Raw genomic sequence first — 13598 nt, 5'->3', positions numbered from 1 at the left:
TGCCCTCAGCATCAGTCCTTGTACTGTACAGGCTCAGAGAAGACAATCCTAGTGAAAACAAAATAAATACCTTTTTCTCATGATCTGGGACCCAGATGGGGCTGGGTCCATCCCTCTGCCCCCAGACAGGGCTACACTTGAACCACAGTGTAAAACCGTCACTTAGAAGATCTATGAAGAAAACAACATTCTGGAAAATAGCGAAGACATGGCAGACAATCTTTGGAAGTGACTTCACAGGGGACCCGTCCCCTTAGCCTCCACCAACGCCCACTGCCCAGGTTCCTCTCCCACAGGTAGAACACTCTTCACAGCTGCAGCTGTGTTTTACTGGGGAGATTATGTGACTGTCGTCTGTATCTTACACTCTCAAAGATCAAATATTATTTACTGAATAAATGAACTTCTTTGGACCCTGGGCACTGCATGACCTTGATTTCTCTTTAACTGCTGCTCCCCAGGGAACAGCTGGGGCCCCAATTAGTTACAAACCATCCATCCCCAATCTGCCAATACAATTCTGTTGTTCAGCTGTCAGCGTGCCTTTGGCGTCCTCACTTTAATCTCCCAATTCAAATAAATCCCAAACTCTAGACTCTGACATCTGTGGCTGGGCTCCCCGCTTCTCCCCAATTGGAATTTGGAAACTGAATTTAAAACTCAAACGAGATGGGGAGGCAGAAGCACTTTCAAAGGGAGGCCTGTATGTCTAAAGTCCCAAGCTTCACCAGCTCAAAGATGGATGTATACTGTCCTAAGAATTTTTTTTTTTTAAGATTTTATTTATTTATTTGACAGAGAGAGAGAGAGAGAGAGATCACAAGTGGGCGGAGAGGCAGGCAGAGAGAGAGGAGGAAGCAGGCTCCCTGCTGAGCAGAGAGCCTGATGCAGGGCTTGATCCCCAGGAGCCTGAGATCAGAGGTCAGAGGCCTCTGATGAGCCGAAGGCAGAGGCTTAACCCACTGAGCCACCCAGGTGCCCCGTCCTAAGAATTATTAAACTGCCATCTAGTATTGTTGCCATCTACTAAAGAGGAAGAGGAGGAGGATGGGAGAGAGAACGACTGATTCTAGAGCAGCTTTCTAGATTTCTCCTGTTATGGGAATGGCAGACAGACGTTAGGAAGAATGAGAACTACTTTTCCTTTCAGGCCTGGCACATCAAGGGGCGCCATGGATGCTGCCAGCGCAGCTTTTCATATAATTCAAGAAACATCCACAAAGCTGGTTGTTTATGGTTAAGTCCCTGCCCCCCCACCCCCACCCCGGTTGTGAGCCATTCCTGGCCCAAGACCACTTCTGGTTAATCATCCTTCCAACCCAGGCCAAAGCCTGGCTTACAGTAAGAGCTCAGACTCCTTGGTTGAAGGAATGTAGGAAGTGAGGGGAGGAGGTAAGAGGAGTAGTCATCTGCTGTCAGTAAGGCTCCAGGACTCTACAGTTTATAATAATAATTTCCTGGGGCACCTGGGTGGCTCAGCTGGTTAAAGCCTCTGCCTTCAGCTCAGGTCATGATCCCAGGGTCCTGGGATCGAGCCCCATATCGGGCTCTCTGCTCAGCAGAGAGCCTGCTTCCTCATCTCTCCAGAGAGGCAGGAATTACTATGATTACTCTTGTTTGAAAAGTGAGGAAAAAGTTCAAGAAATTAAACATTTCACCTAAGATCACTCCACTAGAAAGTACCAGGACCAGGATTTGAATCCTTGGACAAACCTCTACCTCTACCCCACATGGATCCTTCAACCCAGATGAGCTAGGGAAGATGGGCGTCATTGGTCCTTAAGCCCTTATTAGAGCAACAAGCAGAACACCTTCCAGAGCAAGACCAAGTGCTCTTAGAACATCTTCAAACTCTCAGAGCTGGCTCACCGCTTCAACTTTTAATTACAGAAATACGAGAAAACAAATGAGGGAAGGGAATAACCTCAATCAGAAAGCAGGACAACAGATCAGGCACAAGAAAAAAACCAGTTATAAGTTTCTGTCATATCTTCCTGCTAAGGAATTTTTAGCTTTAAGGCAGCAGTCATACATAGGGATCATTTGTTTCCTTTAGGATTTGAGGGGGAAAAAAAGAATCATGTAAGGAAAACTAACCAAATGCCCTATTTAATTTGCATTTATACACAGTACACATGCTTATACCATTAATACAACAAATCCTGAAAGAGAATTCATTTCTACTTTACAGTCCATTTGGCTGTGGATCAATTTAGGGAGGGACCCCCCAAGAGACAAAAGACCAAAGCAGTAAAAGAAGAGATAAACAGGAGGCAAACATAATGGAGGACACATGCAGGAGATACAAACAAGGAAAGGAAAGGAAGTGGCAAAATACAGTGAGGGGAAGGAGGCTAAAGGTCAAAGATGCTGCGTAGATGGTTTCTGCTAAGAAGATCAACTACCTCCGTTATTCCCAGGCCTCAGACATGTAGGGGTGACGACATCAGAAAAAAACTTGGGGGGTGCCTGGGTGGCTCAGTGGGTTAAAGCCTCTGCTTTCGGCTCGGGTCATGGTCTCGGGGTCCTGGGATAGAGCCCCGCGTCAGGCTCTCTGCTCTGTGGGGAACCTGCTTTCCTTCCTCTCTCTCTGCCTGCCTCTCTGCCTACTTGTAATCTCTGTCTGTCAAATTAATTTAAAAAAAAAAAAAAAAACGGGAAAACTGTAGGGGCACTATTATTTGCTTGCTTTTATTAGATTCCCTAGCTGAAAATTCTCATTTTGTAGTCCTGTGGTTGGACCAGAAATTCTTATGGCAGCCAGGTTTGGGAATCTCCAGGGATAGTCCCATTTTTGAGGATGTCTATTATCTATGTCAACTAACCATTGTTCACAGACTTCTGTGAATGGAAGCCAACAGTCCATTTCCATGGAGTTACTCTAAACTGTAGCAATAGTGCGGTGTCTGGCTGGCTCAGTAGAGCATGGGACTCTTGGTCTCAGGGTTGTGGGTTCGAGCCCCATGCTGGGTATAAAGACTGCTAAAAAAATAAACTTTGGGGGGAAAAAAATAAGTAAACTGTAGCAATAGCAGCCCAAGCAAAATCCCAATGTTCTCTTTCCAACACCTCATGTGCCTACTGAACATTCACCTACATTACCTTTTATGTTCATACCCCTGTGCCTTTGCACACACTGTTCCCCCTGGGAGCGTTTCTGCATGTTTAAATCCTCATCATTCTTCACACCTCCATCTCCGAACGCCCACCCTTCTTTCTGTAGCTCCATAATGACTTTAAGCTTTTTGTACCTTATACTCTAGTTATTGACACATATGCCTTAATCACTCCTCCTTGAGTGTATGCTCTTAGGGGCAGGGGCCATAGCTTATCCCATCTTCATCTCCCAAAGGTCTTATGTTATCTGTTGAATTGTTATTAGCTAGGAAAATAAAGCAAAACCAAGGTTCATTTTCAGCCCTAGGCCAGAGGTTCCTCTTCTAAGCAGCCCAAAATAGGAATCAAAATTTTACTGACTCAGGCAGGATATGCTCCAAGCCTATCCTCTCTTGCCCCAGGTACTCACAACCGAAAACAGCAGGGAAAACAAAACAAATCATTGGTAAGGTCAGTATTTCCTATTATTAAATTTCTTATCAGATAAAAATAATGCCATTTCTGTTTATGACAAGACCCTGTTTCAGCCTTACTGACACCCATTGGCCATCTGGAAATCAAGCCTTCCTTCCCTAATAAGAAATAGACAAGGGAACTCCAGACATTAGAGACAAATTTCATTCTGAGCTGGCAATCTAGTTTCAGATCAAAACCACCAACTCTGGACATACCACATTCTCAAGACCACAGGGGAAGGTTATAGCTCAGGAAACAGGAGTGCACAGGGCTGTTGACCCAACCAAGAATGTGAGTGGCAGTGTTGTTACCTCATAGGCAGAATATTCCTTTGCCTCATCACAGAAAGGAGGTAGGCTTTACCTAGGATCAGGATATTATGGGTTATCTGGAGGTTTATTCAGGAGATGACATTCTTCAAGAACATACAGGAATAGAAAGAAATCTGGGCCTGGAAATGAAAGGTATGGTTTACAGTCTCTGTTTTGCCTTAATTAGCTCTGTCCTAACCAAGTCCTTTTTGCCTACTTGAGCCTCAATGTTTGTATCTCTAAAATGTAAAATCTGAAATGATTTTAATACCCAAAGCAGCAGCTCTCCAATTAAAAAAAGAATGATAAATCATTAACTTGAAATTAGAGAAAATACAAATTACAAGGAAAAAATTAGGATGAGGGGCCCTAAAGTTACTGAAGTCAGGCCACAGATTTGGCTCTGTGCTTCCTGGCACCCAAAGCAAAAAAGAGAAACATGATCAGTTATACATTTCCAATTGTCCACAGAGAAATATTATGCCCATTCCTCAGGAAAGGCAAAGCTTTTTCTGGCACTTGCCCCTGAATGAAATTTCTCCTATTAACTATTTAAAGGGGATACTAAGTGAAACTGTAGCTTAAAGGAGCAGCAACACCATCCCTTTTGAGAAATATACTAGAGTTATAAAGCTGTTTAGGACTGTGTCCCTCCATGAAAGCAAAGGGCAGGACACCGAAGTTCATCCCAGTGAAAATAATTCTGGAGGGACTGAGGTAATATGGGCCAAATACGCAGCTTTCAGTCAGCCTAGTTTAATCGAAGGATAAACTAAGAATGGCCAGAGGAACAGGAAGACGACATGTCCTTCCAAAAACTTCCATGACTTCTTTCACATAGGTGTTATCAAAATTTGGGCAGCAATTTGTGATTAGAGGATTCCTAACTTCCACTCTAGTCTTGATAGATCTCTGTGACATGTTGCGTCTTCATTTACTGGCACTAACTTAAGATCTGGTGGTTTTCTCCCTCTTAACTGCACACTCCCAAATCAATGGGTTGGGAATTCCTGCCAAAGAGAGGAGGGAAATCTAACTATGAGTGTTATTATTAAAAGCTAACAGCAGGGAGCCTGGATGGCTCAGTCAGTTAAGTGTGGGGCTCTTGGTTTCAGCTAAGGTCATGATCTCAGGGTCATGAGATGAAAACCCAAGTCAGGCTGATCACGTGGGCCAAAGTGGGCTTGAGATTCTCTCCCTCTGCCCCTCTCCCCCTCCAGATCGCATGCACACGTGCTTTCTCTTTAAAATAAATAAATAAAAGCTAACAGCAAGTGTTTATGTGCCAGGCTCTGTGCCTGGTTTCCTACACATCCCCTCATTTTGTCTTATCAATTCTGCGAGACAATAACTATTATTAGTCCTATTTTACAAATAAAGAACAGAGATTTAGAGATTTTTAGCAAATTGCCCAAGATCACAAAGCTAATTATCCAGGTCTTTTTGGTTCCAAAGCCCGGGTTCTTAGCCCTACTTAATAGTGCCTCGTAGTATTAACGAAATGTTATTACTCGTAGAAATGCTTGTTTGTCAGAAAAAGTGAAAACAAAATAAAGCTACTGGGGGAGGCGGGGGGCTGTTTATTGACACAACAAAATGACAACGGAACTTCTAGAGACCTATTAAATAAAAAGTGTAAAAGGGTGAAAAATATTGTGAAAAGCGGAAATCCTGAAATAAATTCCAAGGGAACACTATCACACCCCAGGAAAAGGGAGAGAAAAATTCTTTTCCTCTTCTCCTCTTGAAAATGAAAGTATTATTTCCTACTCTTAGAGACTCAAAACCTTGACTCTCTTTATTCATTCATTCCCCTGATGGGTAGATACTTATCCAGAGCTACCAGGCCGCCAGGTAATGTCAGCAGTGAGACAGAAGCATCTAGCCATCAAGCAGATAATGTATTTCCAGATGGTATTAAAGTCCCTTGAAAAAAAAAAACAAAATTAAGGGGATTAAGAGGGGCAGGGACAGGAGCTGTTGTTCTAGATAACTGATCTGAGAGAGGCTCTCCCGAGACCCAAGAGCCAATCACGTAGAAATTTATAGAGAATTGCATTCTGGAAAGAATAACTACCAGTAGAAAAGCCCAATGACAAAAACAAACCTTTAACATTTTAGAAACCAGAGGAAAGCTGGCACACACGGACCTGATAAGGACCTGTAGAGATGAGGGGAAAGAGGCTGGAGGAAGGAGACAAGATGTACAATGCCCACAGGGAAGGGAGTTGGATTATAAGATGCCCCTGGAAAACTTTAACCAGGGGAATAGCATAATCTGATTTTATTTTAAACCCTCCAGGGCCTCTATTCCCAAATCTCAGGAAAATTCGGGTAGGTGTGGTCCTTTAAAGATGCAGGTCTCATCTTTTGTTAAGGAAAAGATCATTAAAAACCATCAACTCTAACAAAATACCATTAGCCCGCAGGCCCTGGCTTTCCAAAATTGGGAGGCTCAAGTTTAAAAAAGATTACTCCCTTTCCACAGTTTTTAGACCCCTTCAGGCTAGGGGAATGTAACAGAGCACCTAGTGGTTTGCTGATGGACCCTAGGGAAATGCCAAGATAACTGACAAAGGAAACTGACACTTATCCTCCATTTGAGTACTACCTGGACATCTCTTCCCTCTCCTTTTCTATACTAGGACATCCTATCCTCTGCCATCCATTTGTTGCTTTCTTCTTTATTACAGGCTCAAAAACAGACATCCTAAATGTGAGTAGTTTGACCATACCAAACATCATTCATTTCAACAATACTACAGTTAATATTCCCATATTAAGCATACCGTTGGCAGGAAGGACCACTGTTGAATTTGAACTGGGACAGAGTTCTATTTGAAGCTAAATGCAGCTTTGATTAATTCAAGGCAATTTCTTTTATCAACATGTTAGAAGGAAAACTTCTAACACAGGGATGCATCAGGTGTGGGTATGTTTGTGTCTGAAGGTAGAGATAGAGGTAACAAGATTCACCTGCACATAGGAGCCAAGATGTCATCACAGGAACGAACCAGGGCTGAGGTAGGCAAGGAGGTCAGGGAAATGCTTATTAACAACTCATCTCATTAACAACTTATGCTAATATCATTAACAACTGTTGACAAACCCCTGACTCCCTCATACTCCCAAACAAAATCAACAGCCTGCCTGCCCTTCCCCCAGGCCTCATGGCTTGGAATACCCAGCTATTAAACAACACTGACATTTTCTACAGGCCAATTGTTAATACCCCAGGCATAATAACTATGTCACTGCCTCAAAACTATCTGATTTTTCACTGTTTTAATGATTTTAATAATCTATGAATAGTACAGCATACTCATCAGCACTACTCACTACCCCAATCCCACATACCTAAAACATCCAGTGATACAGAATACCAAACAGCAGTCTTCAAATGGACTGAGCAGGGTGGTGTGGGAGGGATGTGGGGTTCCTTTGGCCAAGGCTTCACAGCAGCTAAAAGCAAACACACTCTTGGACTTTTCAAAGCCTAGGCTAGTGTGACCAGCAGATGAGTGATCTTGAGTTTGCAGAGAATAGGTTACATACGTGACTAAGGCTTTGCATGCTTCATATCCAGTTAATAATGCCTTTCATTGTTCATTGCCCCCAATTCCCATTAGATCTGGGTTTCTCATTGACCAACTGCATCACAGTGTCATGGTCCACTTTATAAAAATGCACCCCACTGAGAATAAACATCTCCAGAGTTGACTGACAGACTGCATTTTTAAACACTTTTCAGGTCATCTTTGTGCACATTCAAGTTTGAGGACCTCTGTCCTAAGAAAGCAATGCTTCTTTAACAGTGGGTCATCACCCATTCACCCATTTGGTAAAGAAATCAAATTAACAGGCCATGACCAGCAGTTGGGTTTTTTGTTTGTTTTTTAATGGAGGGGGAAAAAATAGCACACTGCAGGTAGCAAGAACATTTGTTTCCTGGAACTTATCACAGTTGTGGACCTCAGTGCAGTGATGTAAAAGGTATTCCTTACTTTGGATCCCAAAGTTTGAAACCACTCTCCTTGAGGGCAGAAGGAAAATGGTACCCTTGTACATGATGTTTATTTCCCATTTTCCACCCCTAACTTCAAGTTTTTTTATTTTAGTTCAAGCACAGATCCCAAGACAGATCCCAGAAATTCTATTATCAAATCCTAAACCAATAAGGTAAATAAGTTAAGGAGAGGTATGAGCCCCAAAGTCCCCACTCTTGCCTGAGACCCTTACCATGAAGCTGGGGATAAGGGATGGTGCCAAAGGGAAGCTAGCACAACTCTCCTCAGGCTGGACCTGTTCCTTGGTAAAGAACTTATAGCCACTCAGATCACAGCTCAGAGGAATTAAAAGGTTCCTCATCAGGAGCAATACTCACCCTTAGTCTAAGTGCTAAGGAAATGGGAGGAATAGAACTCAAATTCGGCCCATCTTTGCATCCTGTGGCCATGAAGTCAAAGGAAAGCTAGGGAGTAGTCATCCAAGCCCACTCATTATAAGCCCCGGATTTCTCACAACCAGGAGAGTACTGAGGAGCATCAAGCACGTGAGATCAAGTCCCTCCCCAGAGCCAGTGAGTGACAGGAGTTACCTCTGGCAAGTCACTTAAGTTCTAACCCCAAGCTCCTTGCTCTGCCCACGTTCAGTCACCAAATGGGATACAGGGAAGCAGACAACCTCCCTGCTTGTCCAACACTCTAGGACAGGGAACCCCATCTTGCTGGACCAAAAGAGAACAGAGGAATGGCAAAGAATAGATAAATAGCTAGAAGTCTTGTTAGCCCTTAGATTCACCAGAAGCGAGGACTCACTTAAAAAGAGCCTTGTTAACCCCAAGACAGCAAACTGACAAGAAGGCCAAAAAGCAAAAACCCCAGCAAACTCAGGTGCAGTTTCGTGTGCCGCTCATGGCGGTGGGACTATGGGAGGGTCTGCTAACTTGCAACAGAAACAAACGGAGGACACTCACTCGCTTGGCTTTTTAAGTGTTTGTAAGCTGAGAGTAAAGTCAGAGGTGGCAGTCTCCTGGGCTTCGTCCAAAAGAACAGGTGGCTACCCCAACCCCCAACTTGAGTCAAGACATCCAGAGGAGGTCAGCGGCCAAGGAGGGTGAACTTAAAGCAGTGAGAGGTCTGGGCTGCCCCTCTGCGCCAGTTCCTGGGAGGTACTCGCTGTAGAGGCCCCTACATTCCATCGGGCAGGAGAGAACTCGGCGCCCACCCCCTTGGCAAGGGCGGTGGGGAGGCTCCGGGAAGCGGCCAGGCAGGAACTCGGCTGCGGTTACCTCGGCCCAGGGCCGGCCAAGCGCTCCTGGGAGTTTCGTGGGCTGCCAGTCCCCCACAGGCTGGGGGCGACGGCCTCGAACCCAGTGTCTCCAGCGGAGGCCCAGCGTCACCGGGGACAGAAAACGCCCGAAGCACCCCTCCCGACCCCCACGGAGCCCGAACCCGCAGAAACTATGCTGAGAAGCAGCAGCGACCCGGTGTCCAAGTCCCATCCGCCAAAGCACGCACCCTAGACTTGCCCGGCTCCTCGCACAAGTCCCCGACCCCGACCCGGGAACCCGCGCCGCCACGGGTCCCTCGGCAGCCAGCCGCCGGGCCGGCAGTGTTTGTAAACAAACCGGTCACGTGGCCCCGGCGGCCCGCTTCCCGCCCCGCGCGTCCGCAGCCCCCACGGGGACCCCACGCCGAACCCCGCCTCGGCGGCGCAGCGCAGGGGGCGCCGCGCGCTCCGCCCGGGCCGGGCCGGAGGGGCTACGGGACCGGAGCCCGGCGCCGGGTGCTAGGCGTCCGCGCTGACAGCGCGCCCCACGCCCACGCGCGCCCGGCCGCGCCGCGCGCCAGGTCTGCTTACCCGGCAGCAGGCTGCCCCGTCCGGCCAGCGCTGGGCTCGGCTCCGCCGGGGTGCGCAGCAGCGAAGGACCGCCCGGCTGGCTCCCGGGCTCCGGGCGCGCTCTTAAAGCCACAGTCTCCGCCACTGCCGCCGCCGCCACTCCGCATCCCTCCGGGTCGGGGCCGGGGGCTGCCCTGTGACGGACGCGCCCCCGCGCCTATCCCCTCGCCTCAGCACCTAGCAACACGCCGCGGGTTGGCTCGGCTCGGCCGCAGCCCATCCGCCCCAAGCCAATCAGCGAAGGACGGAACTCCGCCCCCCGCTTCCCCAACCTCCCACCCCCCACCCCTCTGTCCTGGGCCGGCCGGGTTGCGGGGAGTGCTTCCAGAGCCCCGTCTGGCCCGCGGGCGAAGCTTGGCTAAGCAGGGCCACCGGCTGAAGGAACAGAGAGACAGAGTGATGAGGATGGTTGGCTTTCAGTGCTTGGGAAGAGACCGTTTATTTGCGTTTTGGTTTTGTCCCCAGGTCAAGGCTGGGATTCCTGGAACCTAGGATGAGGAGTGGGGAGGCTGTATAGTACTTAGACTTGTAGGGCCAAATCAGCAACTCCCTCCTTACACCTTAGCCATTTCTAACTCAGAGCCTAAGTTACCTGAAGAGGGCCTCAGGACCCCGGCCAGCTGAATTTAGTAAGATAATACCAAACCAGCCCAGGCCCTAGTCCGAAGCAAGGCATTTCTCCACTTCTCTGTGTTCTGCCAGTAATTTCAGAGAGTAAGAGTAGGAAAGATGTGGTGGGGGAATTGGAAGGCCCCCAGCCCCCTATTGCTGCTGATTTTCCAAAGCTTTTGCAGGGAAATGCGGATGGTTAGTCTAGAGAAGTGAGATGGTCAGTGACCAGAGGGGAGGAGCCCACGTTCTGGATCAGTGCTTTTCAAGGAAGAGAAGGTTAAAAAATAAGCCCAGGCAGTCAGGAAATCCAGGAAGGCACCAGGTGGGTGGAGTGGGGTAGTCTCCCTGCAGGAAAACAGGTCAATTTGAGAAAGAATGCTGGCAGGAGTGAGGGGAAGAGAGGATCCCAGCCTTTTCAAGTCACCACCAAGGTTCTGCAGTTCCTCAGAGAGCGGTAAGAAACCCCATGTTTTACTGAACAGCTCTCAGGATGTGAGATGCCCCTGGAGGTACAGCTGACTCCACCTCCTTCCATATGCCAGTTTGCACATAAACTGAGAATGTTACTGGAGTAGACCCCCATGTGGCTCCAACTTCACCTGCAGCTCTATCCAGCTGTGTTTAAACTAGATCTGATTCAGTTACTATGCATTGCATTCACATCGGATTCAGTTAATATACCTTGCCTGGTTGGATGTGAATCCAATCCTAATGTCAGTAAAATGTTTGTATAAACAACAAAAGTGCCTCAACTTCATTCGTTACTTATGTATCAGACTCAAATTTGCAATCTGGGCGTAAGCAGGAGCGCCAAGTCACTGTCACTGTTCGCATTTGACAAACTTGGAAAGAAAGGTTTAACATTCCTTTCTCTGAAATGTGATGAACTCTTTTTAGAGGATCAAGAGGTTGACATCTATCTAGCTCTGATGTGCCTTCTGGGCAAATTTCTTTGTCTCTCTAGGTCTTCATTTTTACAGTTGAAAACGAAGATTGAGATAGCATGATTTCTAAAGTCCTTTCCCCTCCAAAATTCTAAGGAAGGCCAGGAAGTGAAACTTGTTACAACATTTCAGCAATATTCTCCTAGTGAATATTTGTGTTGCCAGATCAACACTCCCCAAGGGTAGATGCTGCATTAGTTTAACACCCTAGGATACCTGGATGTTATGTAACAAGATTGGTGGCTACTGTTTCTGTTTAAATAAAAGATAATGTTAGCTAAGGAGGACAAGCCTGGTGCAGTGGTTCAGAGGGAGATCTGAGGACCCCTGCTGGCCTGCAGTGTGTATGCAGGAGACTGGAGAAGGGAATAGGGCAGTAGGACCAGGAGACAATAGAACCAGCCAGCCAGCCAACGACAACAAAAAAATTTAATAAGCCTGATCATGCCTACTCCCAGTCAAAAGAGCCAAGTATGGTGAGTTGCTAAGCATGAAGGTAGAAGTGGAACACAGTAGTAGAAGCAACTTCTGTCTCTGAAAGCAAGCATCTCTAATTGCCCCTGAGTACATACATTCTTAGTGCGTATTACGTGCAGAATTTCCTACCTGCATGGTAGTATTCTGAAGAATTAACATTAACATTCCTTTCTCTGAAATGTGATGAACTCTTTAGAGGATCAAGAGGTTGACTTCTATCTAGCTCTGATGTGCCTTCTGGGCAAATTTCTTTGTCTCTCTAGGTCTTCATTTTTACAGTTGAAAACGAAGATTGAGATAGCATGATTTCTCTGAGGAGAGAAGCTGGGACCAATGGAGAGTGTGTGAGAACAGACAGATATTTATCCTGTAGGGCAAAAATTGAGATGGAGAGAATATAGGGAAAGACATAAATTTGTTCAAATTTAGCCAGAGAGGTTTTTTTGTTTGTTTATTTGTTTTAAAAACAACAGCAATAACAACAACCCTTATTGGTAAAAGTTTGAGAGGTTCCTGGCCTCACAGACAGGTCATCAGCCTGGCTTTGTTAGTGGCCCAGTCCACTTGTCTCCTCTGTGTGAGGCCAAAGTCATTCCCAAAGCCGAACAGTCATTCTTTTCCAGCATCTTCTCTCCTACCCCATGTTCCCACCGTTGCCACATCCACGTCATAGAATCTGATATGTTTACATCTTCCTTTCCCTCACCCCCACACCATCCATCAGCAGGTCTTGTCAGCTCTACTTAAATGTATATTTGCCCTGAACACATCTGTCTCTGCGGCTGTCACCTGATTGGCGCCACTAACATCCCTTGCCTGGAGTAAGCAACAGCCTCCCAACTGATCTCCCTGCTTCCAATCCATTCTCTACACAACACCAAATGGTACTTTTTCAGAACAAACCCCTTATGATGACCCGTAAGGCCCTACTAACCAGGTCTGCCAACCTCCCAGGTCTTCCCCTATAGCTCCTTTGCTCATGCTAGTCCAGTCAAGGGGACTCCCTTTCTTTTCCTCAAATACACCAGGCCTAGGCCTGTTACGGTACTTTTATTTGCTGTTCCCTCCACCTGAAACACTTTGCCCCCGAAGACCGCCTCCTTGCCGCTTGGTTCCAGGTCAAATGCCTCCTCCAGAGAGTCCCCCGTCCTTACTACCCAATCTTCATGCCTCCCCCCCCCCCCGTCAAGGTACTCGCTATCACATCTCCCACCTTATCTTCATCCTAACACATATCACTCTCTGAAATTACTGTATACACTTATTTATTCTTATTTATTTGTTTTCTGTTTCTGTCCCATCCAGCTCTCAAGTGTCAACTATATGAGAGCATCAGGGACCTCGTCTATCTTGCTTCCTGTTGTTTTCCCTGCGCCAAGAGGATCTGACATTCAACCAATATTTGTTTGTTCAATAAATAACTGAACAAATAAATAGGCCTACTGCCTCACACCCTTGACCCCACAGTTTCCTTCACTGGGAACGTTATTCTCTCCTTAACCCCCCAACCTTCCCCTACCGCTTCTTCCTCTCATCATTCTATCTCAAAGCCTTTTGCTGAATGACTCAGGCCAAAAATCAGATCAAATGTCACTTCTTTGGAGAGTTTCCCTTAACCTCCCTGGAAAAATTAATTTTTTTTCTCCTCAGTACCCTCATAGTACTTTATCTGTAGTCCTATTGTATCACTCAGTGGTCAGTTATCCATCCTCCTGTCAGTCCCTCCTGGGCTGGAACCTTATCGGATGTCTTTGTGTTTTCAGCAGCTGACACTCGGCAG

The 13598-nt window shown here is 46.6% G+C and overlaps 1 protein-coding gene and 1 long non-coding RNA gene across 5 annotated transcripts in view; one reads left to right on the top strand and one right to left on the bottom strand.

The window, feature by feature from the left end:
• The window catches only part of YPEL2 (yippee like 2), a 64965-nt gene extending 54990 nt beyond the window's left edge, over positions 1-9975 (bottom strand). Inside the window, exon 1 of one of the 3 annotated variants that reach the window (XM_045070340.1) lies at positions 9747-9975. The gene's annotated coding sequence lies outside the window, so the exon portion shown is untranslated. Of the gene's footprint in view, positions 1-70; positions 801-9403; positions 9717-9746 lie in introns of those variants that run through there. The other 2 variants (XM_013053644.2, XM_004747269.3) reach the window with 2 other exon arrangements.
• Positions 9976-10091: 116 nt separating this feature from the next.
• LOC106005326 overlaps positions 10092-13598 on the top strand; it is a 73945-nt gene continuing 70438 nt past the window's right edge. For both annotated transcript variants that reach the window (XR_001178607.2, XR_001178608.2), the window contains exon 1: positions 10092-10851. This is a non-coding gene — a long non-coding RNA (uncharacterized LOC106005326). The remainder of the gene's footprint in view (positions 10852-13598) is intronic.

Source organism: Mustela putorius, unplaced genomic scaffold (genome assembly GCF_011764305.1).
Source record: "Mustela putorius furo isolate JIRA1106 unplaced genomic scaffold, ASM1176430v1.1 tig00003962_pilon_pilon_pilon, whole genome shotgun sequence".
Taxonomy (NCBI): Eukaryota; Metazoa; Chordata; class Mammalia; order Carnivora; family Mustelidae; genus Mustela; species Mustela putorius.
This window is presented reverse-complemented; position numbering and strand designations above follow the sequence as displayed.